This window comes from Vombatus ursinus, unplaced genomic scaffold (genome assembly GCF_900497805.2).
Source record: "Vombatus ursinus unplaced genomic scaffold, bare-nosed wombat genome assembly UNPS02014821.1, whole genome shotgun sequence".
NCBI lineage: Eukaryota > Metazoa > Chordata > Mammalia > Diprotodontia > Vombatidae > Vombatus > Vombatus ursinus.
In genome coordinates this window covers 10,933,233-10,942,589 of record NW_020954599.1, presented here as the reverse complement: position 1 = coordinate 10,942,589, position 9,357 = coordinate 10,933,233, and the positions used below count along the sequence as shown (strand labels likewise).

Sequence of the window (9,357 nt, the reverse complement as noted above, 5' to 3'; positions counted from 1 at the left end):
TCTCTCTCTCTCTCTCTCTCTCTCTCTCTCTCTCTCTCTCTCTCTTTCAGATTTCAGTGAAAAGAAAGATCACCTTTGCATTTTGGGGGTCATGTAATATCTAATCCCAATCCTTCAAGAGAAATACAATCCAAATTTCTTATCTTCATCATAGTGGAAAACAAAACATAAAACAATGCTCTGGGTAAAAATTACTTTTTCTGAAATAAGTAAAATTGTTATTGTTTAATTCCATTAGACATAGCTGTCAGCAATCAATTAATAAACATCTATTAATTACCTAATATGTGTCAGGCACTAAGCTAGCCATTGAGAATACAAAGAAAAACATAAAACAGCACCTAGCCTCAAAGAGCTTACATGTATATGCATATATACTATGACATATCTGACATATTTGTACAAAGACAGGTAGCTGGATGGCATAGTGAATGGAGTGCTGGACTTGGAGTCAGGAAGATGAGTTTAAATCATGCCTCAGATTTGGGTTACATGTGTGACCCTGGGCAAGTCATCTAACCTCTCTCAGCCTCAGTTTCCTCATCTGAAAAATGGGGATAATAGTACCAATTTCCTGGAGTTGTCAGGAGAAGATGAGATAATATATGTAAAATGTTTTTAAAACCTTAAAGTGCCATATAAATACCAGCTATTGTATGTATTTCTATATGTAAGGGGCAGCTAGGTGGCACATTGGATAGAGCTCTGGCCTTGGAGTCAGGAGGACTTGCGTTAAAATCTGGCCTCAGACATTTGACACAGACACTAGCTGTGTGACCCTGGGCAAGTCACTTAACCCCAATTGCCTCACCAAAAAAAAAAAAAAAGAACCACTCTAGTATTTTTGCCAAGAAAACTCCACAGACAGTATTAATGTGATATGGTCCACAGGATCACGAAGAATTGGACATGACTCAATGATTGAACAATGATATCTAGCCATCTATCTATTTGTCCATTCATTCATCCATCCATCCACCCATCTATCTAATATGTAATAGATATAAGGTAATGGGTGGATGGTACTATACAGCAGAAGAAAAAGTTTCATAGTTAAATGCTTATATGATTGTTATTCCACTCTAGAAAAATCTAGATAATAGAATCCTAATTATCAATTCTTAAATAGGAATAATCTAGTTTTTTAGCCAGTGATGTTCAGTTTTTTGGACATTCCATTGATTACTGAACTACTGTCTTGTTGAAATTATACTTTCTCAATGAAAATAATTGAAGAAATGTATGACCAAAAATGGAGATGTAACAAGAATAAGGAATAAGTGCTGAACACTCTAAGTTATATACAGATACCTATGAAATATAAAGATAATTGGAATACCTCTAGCCTAATTTGTTGAATTGCTTTGCTAAACACACACACCCACACCCTATCATTGAAGAAGCATGAAGAACTGCATCCAAGAAGAAGGTGTGGATGGGTTGTAATTTGTCCAGATGGAGGGAATATACACAGAAATGAAATCACAGGTCTACAGGAGCTTTGGAGGACTGGACTATTATCACTACTTGGGAAAATGACTGCAAGTGTATGTAGCTGCTTCAGTATAGTACTTAGGGGTATCTTTTCATACATCACATAAATCTCAAAAATTAAGGGTTCAAATTTTCATATGGTACACAGTAAATCCTTAAAAAAAAAAGAAATAACCATCTATAGAAATTGTGAATTTAGCAGTTACTTAGGTGTGAGGAATGGTAGTTTAATTAAGCAAATCCACATTTTAGAGACAAAGTAGCCCAGAAATGATCTTGCAGGTAATTTTGATTCCTGGGTCTTTCATCCTAGCTAATGATGCTCTAATGTTTGATTTTACTAGAAGTCACTTCATTGCTTCTGTTTCCAACAACTAACTATGAATACAATCAATTATTTAGGAAGCAATAAAATCATTAGTGCAACCATGTAATGTAATTTAAACGTAGAAGAAGTAAAATCAGTCTTCTGATCCCTCCAGTTTCTAAATTTCAATAGCCTCTAGCATCATCTTCACAAGGTATCAAATAAAGAAGTGCCAAGCACCTGAAGCTTGTGTTTTCAATGTCAGGAACACAATTTTAAAGCATTTTCATTTCAATTTGAAGCAGGAACACTGCAATTTTGACCAGAGGATGACATTCGGGTCTGAGAAAGCCAAGCCAGGTTTTAGATACAGCAGTTATCGACTCTGCATTTGATATGGTACCCCCCACCCCATCAAGCATTAATTTATTATAAATTCATGTCGCATCAGCAGCATCTGTGAAACAATTACTCCATCTAGGACTGGCTCTGCAGTCTAATCCATCATAATTATGACTGGCCTCTTTGAAGATGCTATGATGCATGACTTAAAAATAGCACATTACTGTGCAAATGGGTTGGCATCTCATTCCACCAATGTGCATTTAGGGTTGTAATTCAACTCAACACCATTTGACTTCTTAGGAATCAAGAAGGAATGTAGATGCATCTCTTGCCACATAAAACTGTAGATGGTACTCAGCAATTATGTAAAGGGATTTTTGAGGGGGAGGGGAGAGGTGTTCTGTTCTGAGAAATAACTGACATCCTGTAAACATATTCCTTACAGGCTCATGTCATTCCTTTTGCTGTGGGGAGTGTCTGTTCATAGTCATGATGATAGGACACCAAATCTTCCTCCTCCCCCTTCTTCTACAATTCAGTTCAATTCGATTCAACAAGCATTTATTAAATGCCTAATATGTGTCAGGCATTGAGAGCTTTGGTAGTTTGATTTAAAAAAAAAAAAAGGACAAAAACTTCTAGGACCACCAACTCCCAAAGCCCTGAGCCAAATGGAAACATTACTCATTAATTGAGTTTATCTATGGAACCATTTAACACCAATTACTTGATGTGAATGGTTCCTTTGTAGGTAATGTGTTTCTCAATAGCAGCCTTGAGGTACCGTTCTGGATAACAATTCTAGCTCAAATCTTCCATTTGGTATCCATCAAATTCCCACTCTCAGGAGTTTCACTTTCTACTTTAAACCTTGTGACTGTTAAGTAGTTGCCATGTTCAATCCCAGTGTTGGTTGAAGTGATTGGATATCAGTAGACTTGTGAAACTTAAAAAAAAAAACCCTATAACAAAGCAACTTTAAGGTAGCAAACTAAAATCATAAAGAATCAAAACCTCTCAGGTTCTTGTAGGAAAACTAGCCTACCCAAGCTACATGAAGATTGCAATTTGGATTCCATATTTAATAGTTAACATATGTCCTAAGCAGAGAGAATGTGGGCTAAGTCATATTATTATAGTAATCTTGACTTTTTGAACTTCTCATCCTGTAAGAGAATTTTAGACCAAGATTTTGGAATTTTTTTCAGGTCCCTAACGAAGGGAACAGCTAACCCTTTTCTGTCAAAGAGAACTGAGAAAATCCACTTTCTCCTAGATTCCAGCCATCTGCACATACTAAGCAGATACATTTATAAGGTTACTTATAAACAACATATTTTTCCTCTGGGGCATGAACAGAAGGATCTCTCTTAGGATTATTAAATTTCTGGGTTTACAGCTTTAAACTGGGTCTCCTTATCTTAGGCATAGAGACTGGACCTGGGATTTCAGTGAAATTGGAAACTTATCAGTGAGGAACCCTCACCCAACCCTTTTAGTGCAAGTTATTACCTTATCTTCAGAAACTTATAGTCTTAAAGAGTTGTCTAAAATATAAATGGGTGACATGACTTGCCCAGAGTCATACAACTAGAATGTGTCAGAAATGGGAATTTGGTTTCAAATCTAGCTCTCTATCCACTATACTACATGTTGTCTCTCTCTTCTTGGGTGAAAAAAAGATTAAAAATAGAGTTTAATACCTTATAGATTATTTGGGCAGGAATGATGAGAAATCCGGTACACAAAGGGATGAATTTAGAATTTAGACATGTAGGGAAATATGGAAATAGACCTTAGGTTCTGATTCACAATGTGAATCAATGAAAAGTCAATTAATGTCAATTTTCCCACTTTGGTCAGTTCTCAATTATAGATCTGTCTATTAAATCTGGGCTACTTTTCTGATTAATAGCTTATTACTAGAATCCTAATAGTGGGGGTGTGTTTATGTTTAAACAAAATATAACAGAATGGTAAACTACCACAAAACAAGACATAATGTATCCCAGTGCTAAATACAAATGACTTGGGGATTGTTTTTGATCATTCAAACATGGACTGTCCTCCATTCATATAAATAATCATGAGTGGATTGTACCTGGTAAGGCACAATGAGAATTGCATTCAGAATACCTATTTGGTATTCATAAACTCTTAGGCTAAAAAGGTGCGCTAAAGCAAGTAAAAAAATGAACAAAAATCATTTATTAAGTTCCTCTTTACACTTCCATAGCATATGCTAGTTTGAATGATTTTTTTTCTCTTCCTTGAAGCTGTCAAATATTACATGTTGAATTTCTAGCAGAAACTTATTTGCCAGACAACATCTTCATATATATATGTGTGTGTGTGTGTGTGTGTGTGTGTACATATATACATACACACATATATGTATGTACATGCATATATGTATATATGTATATATACACACATATATGTATATATACACATATAAATATATATACATATTTTTAAATTTTATATAATGATAGCTTTATATGGTGATAGCTGTAATCAGTTTAAGGTGGTTCCTATTGTTTAATAAATGAACATCCTCCACAACACAAAACCTTGAAAGAAGACCCAAATGAATAAATATACTAATCATTCTTCCCTTCTAGAGACATTCCTAACTTATAATGGAGAAATGCTATTATTAAAATATAGAAAATAATTACATTAATGTCCAGTGCAGTGCCACATACCCAGCAGGATCTCATTAATGGATAATGACCTAATGGTCAAGGCAGCTAAGCAGTGCAGTACAGAGAGTGCTGGACTTGGAGTCAGGAAGACCTGAGTTCAAATTCTGCCTCAGATGCTTACTAGCTGTGTGACCCTGGGCAAATCACTTAACTGCTACCTGACTCACTTTCCACCTATAAACTGGGGATAATAATAGTACCTACCTCCCAGAGTTGTTGTGAGGATAGAATGAGATAACATTTATAAAGTATTTTGCAAACATTAAGGCACTGTATAAGTGCTAGCTATTATTATCATTGCCGCCATCACCACTACCACCATCACCACCACCACCACCACCACCACCATCATCATCACCACCACCATCATCATCACCACCACCACCATCACCATCATCATTAAATAATGCCTTCCTGGAAAATTTTAGAGTAGGGTTTCTTTGTTATATTAAAATTTTGGTAGTGTTGAGCTGTATTACACTCACCAAATCTGAAGCTTTGCATACAAGTTTTGTTCTTCCACCTATTTTCTAAAGCATATATAATGATTGTGGCCCTGTGAAGTTAAACTTAAATAGATTTAACTCTGACATAATGGAAGTGTTATCTGCTATGGTTACCATGACAACCTGGGCATTTTTTTTTCATTTTGCCTATTTTGGAGCTACTAGTGATTATCATATGTTTGGTTTAATTTACAAGCTAGTTGCAAAGTTACTCTTGGGAGATAAGATAGGCACTTCACTCAGAACTCAAGAATGAGTAATTTCATGCATCCACTGCCACTCAATGGGATATCATTTTTACTTTCTGTGATATGTGCCCATCCTAAAGGCACCTGACTTCATTATTTCATGATAGAAAATATAACAATTTTATTCTATCCAGAAGAGGAAATGTATATTAAATTGTCTCATGGGTAAAATATTAGGCAAATGAGAGCTACTTGAGATATGTAAAAGGCTTTAATGTAACTGATATATTCTTCTAGGAGTTATATCAAGAAGTTGTACAATCACTAGAGGTACTTTTGGAATCAAAATTTAAATAAACAAATTCCAAAAAAATTGAAGAGAACAATATTCATTATAGTTGTACTAAATTTAAGTATACCATATTCCATTATGATATTCATCCTTGACTTCATTTATCCCAGATAGTTGTGACCGTCTTAGAGAGAGTGAAAGAATTAATTGTAGTTGGTAAGAGTCATAGTAGAAGACTATGGATCTCTTTTTTTCCCTGTCAAGATCTAATCCACATAATCTGGAAGCAAAGAGAGACATATGCCCTGCCCTCCTGGAAAAATAATAACATAAAAACACATGGAACCTGCCTGGAAACTAGAAAAAAATAACCTTTTCGGATAAATACGCATGACTGCCCTTCACATAGTCTACATTCTGACCTATGTACTGTTCCTTATACACAACATCCTGTCTCTGAGCCTCTGCCCAGGCTCTTTTCCATCTTTGTAAAGGATTGCCTCTTCATATTCATCTCTTAGATTCCTTAGCTCCCTTCAAGGCACAGTCCAAGCTTCACTTTTTGCAAGACATATTTCCTGACTCTCTCTAAAATACAGTGCCTCTCTTGACCTCTGAAATTATTTTGTTTGTGTGTATTTACTCATATGTGTACATGTTATTTTCTCCAATAGCCTGTAAACTCCTTGAGGGCAAATACCCTTCTCTTTTATCTTTTCATCCCCAGTGCCTAGTATAGTTCTTGGCCCATAGTAGGTACTTAATAAATGCTCAACAAATTGATTGGAGATTTATGTTATAGTCCAATATCTAGTACAAACCAGTCATATGACTTTGGGTTCTTTACTCTTTGTGCCTACTTCCTTATCTATGAAATAAGAGGGTTGGACTGGTGATCTCTAAGGGCTCTACCCAGGTTTAATATTGCTAACTTGGATTGAAAAATAAAATATTAAAATATAAATTATTATAATGCATCTATGCTGTCCTACTGCATTAATATTTGCATACATTTTAGTGTATTATGAAAAACTTGCTTGCTAAGAAAATTAATTTATCTCATGAAGAAATCAAAGCTATTTATAGTCATATGAAAAAATGCTCTGATCACTATTGATTAGAGAGATGCAAATTAAGACAACTCTCAGGTACCACCTCACACCTATTAGATTGGATAACATGACAGAAAAGGAAAATAATAAATGTTGGAGGGGGAAAATTAGGACACTAACACACTGTTGGTGGATTGTGAACTGATCCAACCATTCTGGGGAGCAATTTGGACCCATGCCCAAAGAGCTATAAAACTGTGCATACCCTTTGATCCAGCAACACCACTACTAGGTTTGTATCCCAGAGAAATTAAAAAAATAGTGGGGGGAGGGACTTGTACAAAAATATTTATAGCAGCTATTTTTGTGATGGCAAAGAATTGGAAATTGAAAGGATGCCCAACAGTTGGGGAACGGCTGAACAAACGGTGGTATTTGAATGTAATGGAATAATACTATGCTACAAGAAATGATGAGCAAGTGGATTTCAGAAAAACCTGGAAAGACTTATATAAACTGATGCAATGTGAAGTGAGCAGAACCAGGAGAACATTATATACAGTAACAGCAATACCATATGATGATCAGCTGTGAATGACTTGACTATTCTCAGCAATACAATGATCCAAGACAATTCCAAAAGACTCATGATGGAAAATACTATCCACATCCAGAGAAAGAACTGATGGAGTCTTAATGCAGATGAAATCATACTATTTTTAACTTTCTATATATTTTTTTTTCATTTTTAAAAATCCTTTGGGTCTATATCTTCTTTCACAACCTGACTAATAGGGCAATATGTTTTAGATGATTTAACATATTTAACCTATATAAATTGCTTACTTTCTCAAGGAGTAGGGAGGTGAGGAAGGGAGAGAGAAAATTTGGACTCAAGTTTTAAAAAAAGTGAATGTTAAAAATTGTTTTTACATATAACTGGGGAAAAATACTTAGCTGCTTCCTCAATTCAATAGACTGTATTCAATTCAACAAAAGTATTACAAGCTCAACTTCCTAGAAAGTTTATTTCATGGCCTGCCACATGACCAAAAGATACTCCTACAGAAACTGATTAGCATATCCTTTCTAAGAGACCTACTTTGGTGCATAAAGGACTGACACACACAAAATTAAGAACTTGGTCATTTCAGATTGATAATGCCACTTGGTTGAAGAAACAGTGGTTAAGAAGTCACTTTTATCTGATTTCTCAGGGTTCCAGAAACTTCATGGTAGGCAAGTAAGAATTATAGATTTCATTACCTGAACCTTCTTGATGGGAGGGCAAATGGAAAACAATCTACTAATTTTTTTATTACAACTTTCAAAGTTGTAATGACCAAGAGTATACCTATACAGGGGAAGCCTGGGTATTATTCTGGTATGACTGAATCAAATTGACTAGACATCTTCATCTTGAAGAAAAAAAGTAGTTACCCTTTTCAAATAATGTAAAATTAAATTAAATAATACTAAACCACTTAGCATATCCTCTATGGGTTGGTTCCCATAAAAGGTTAGTAGACAGCCTTTGTTAATTATTAATCACTCTGTAAGAATCTTCATTTTTTTCTGGATATACTAACAAAGCTAGATGCTTCTCTGAACTAGTAAGCAGTTACGTTTTTTTTCATGTTTTCGTCACACTCCAGCTGTCTGTTTCTGTGTGTTTACTGCTATTGAGTTGCAGACTTGAAAGGAACTATAATTACCGGCTGTTTCACACCACGGCTGCTCCACTCCTTATTATATATGGAGATATGTAGACAAGAAGAGTGGACAATGAGGACTCAAGGAGCTTTGCTGGGGTCCTATGAGCAACATCATGTAGTTGACTTATCAAACAGACAGAACAAAAAAAAACTTTGGGAAAAGATAACTTCTATGAAGGCTTTGAGGGGAAATGAATGACTTTTTTTTTTAAATAATTAAGGGGAATTCAGAAATTTGATACTATCTAAGCCAAAATTTTAAGTTGGTTACTTAGGCTAAAATCATACCTCAGGAAATGCACACCTCACCATCTTGTTCATTTATAAAATTTGGGATCCAGTTAAACTTTATTTAGATAGTACAAGCTAATAATTTCATTATGAGGGAAAAGATTAACAATGAGATTAAGTAAATTCATTACATACCTCAGTAAATAATCACCTATAAGCACTAACTACAATCTTTGAGTAATTGACATTTGATCATGTCACCTCCCCTACATGATAAACTCCAGTGGTTTCCTATTGCCTCCAGGAGCAAATACAAAATGCTCTCTTTAGCATTCAAAGTCCTTTGTAGCCTAGTCCCCTCCTACCTTCCCAGTCTTCTTACACTTTCCTTGGGAACTCTGATCTGGTGACATTGGCCTTTTGGCTGTTCCATGAATGAGACCTTCCATTTCTAGGCTCTTGGAGTTTTCTCCAGCTATCCTCCATGCCTCAAAAACTCTTCCTCCTCTGCTCCAACTA

The 9,357-nt window shown here is 35.3% G+C and overlaps 1 protein-coding gene across 2 annotated transcripts in view; it reads right to left on the bottom strand.

Moving 5' to 3' along the window:
- The window catches only part of TET2 (tet methylcytosine dioxygenase 2), a 155,640-nt gene that overhangs the window by 47,285 nt on the left and 98,998 nt on the right, over positions 1-9,357 (bottom strand). The gene's annotated exons all lie outside the window — the stretch shown is intronic.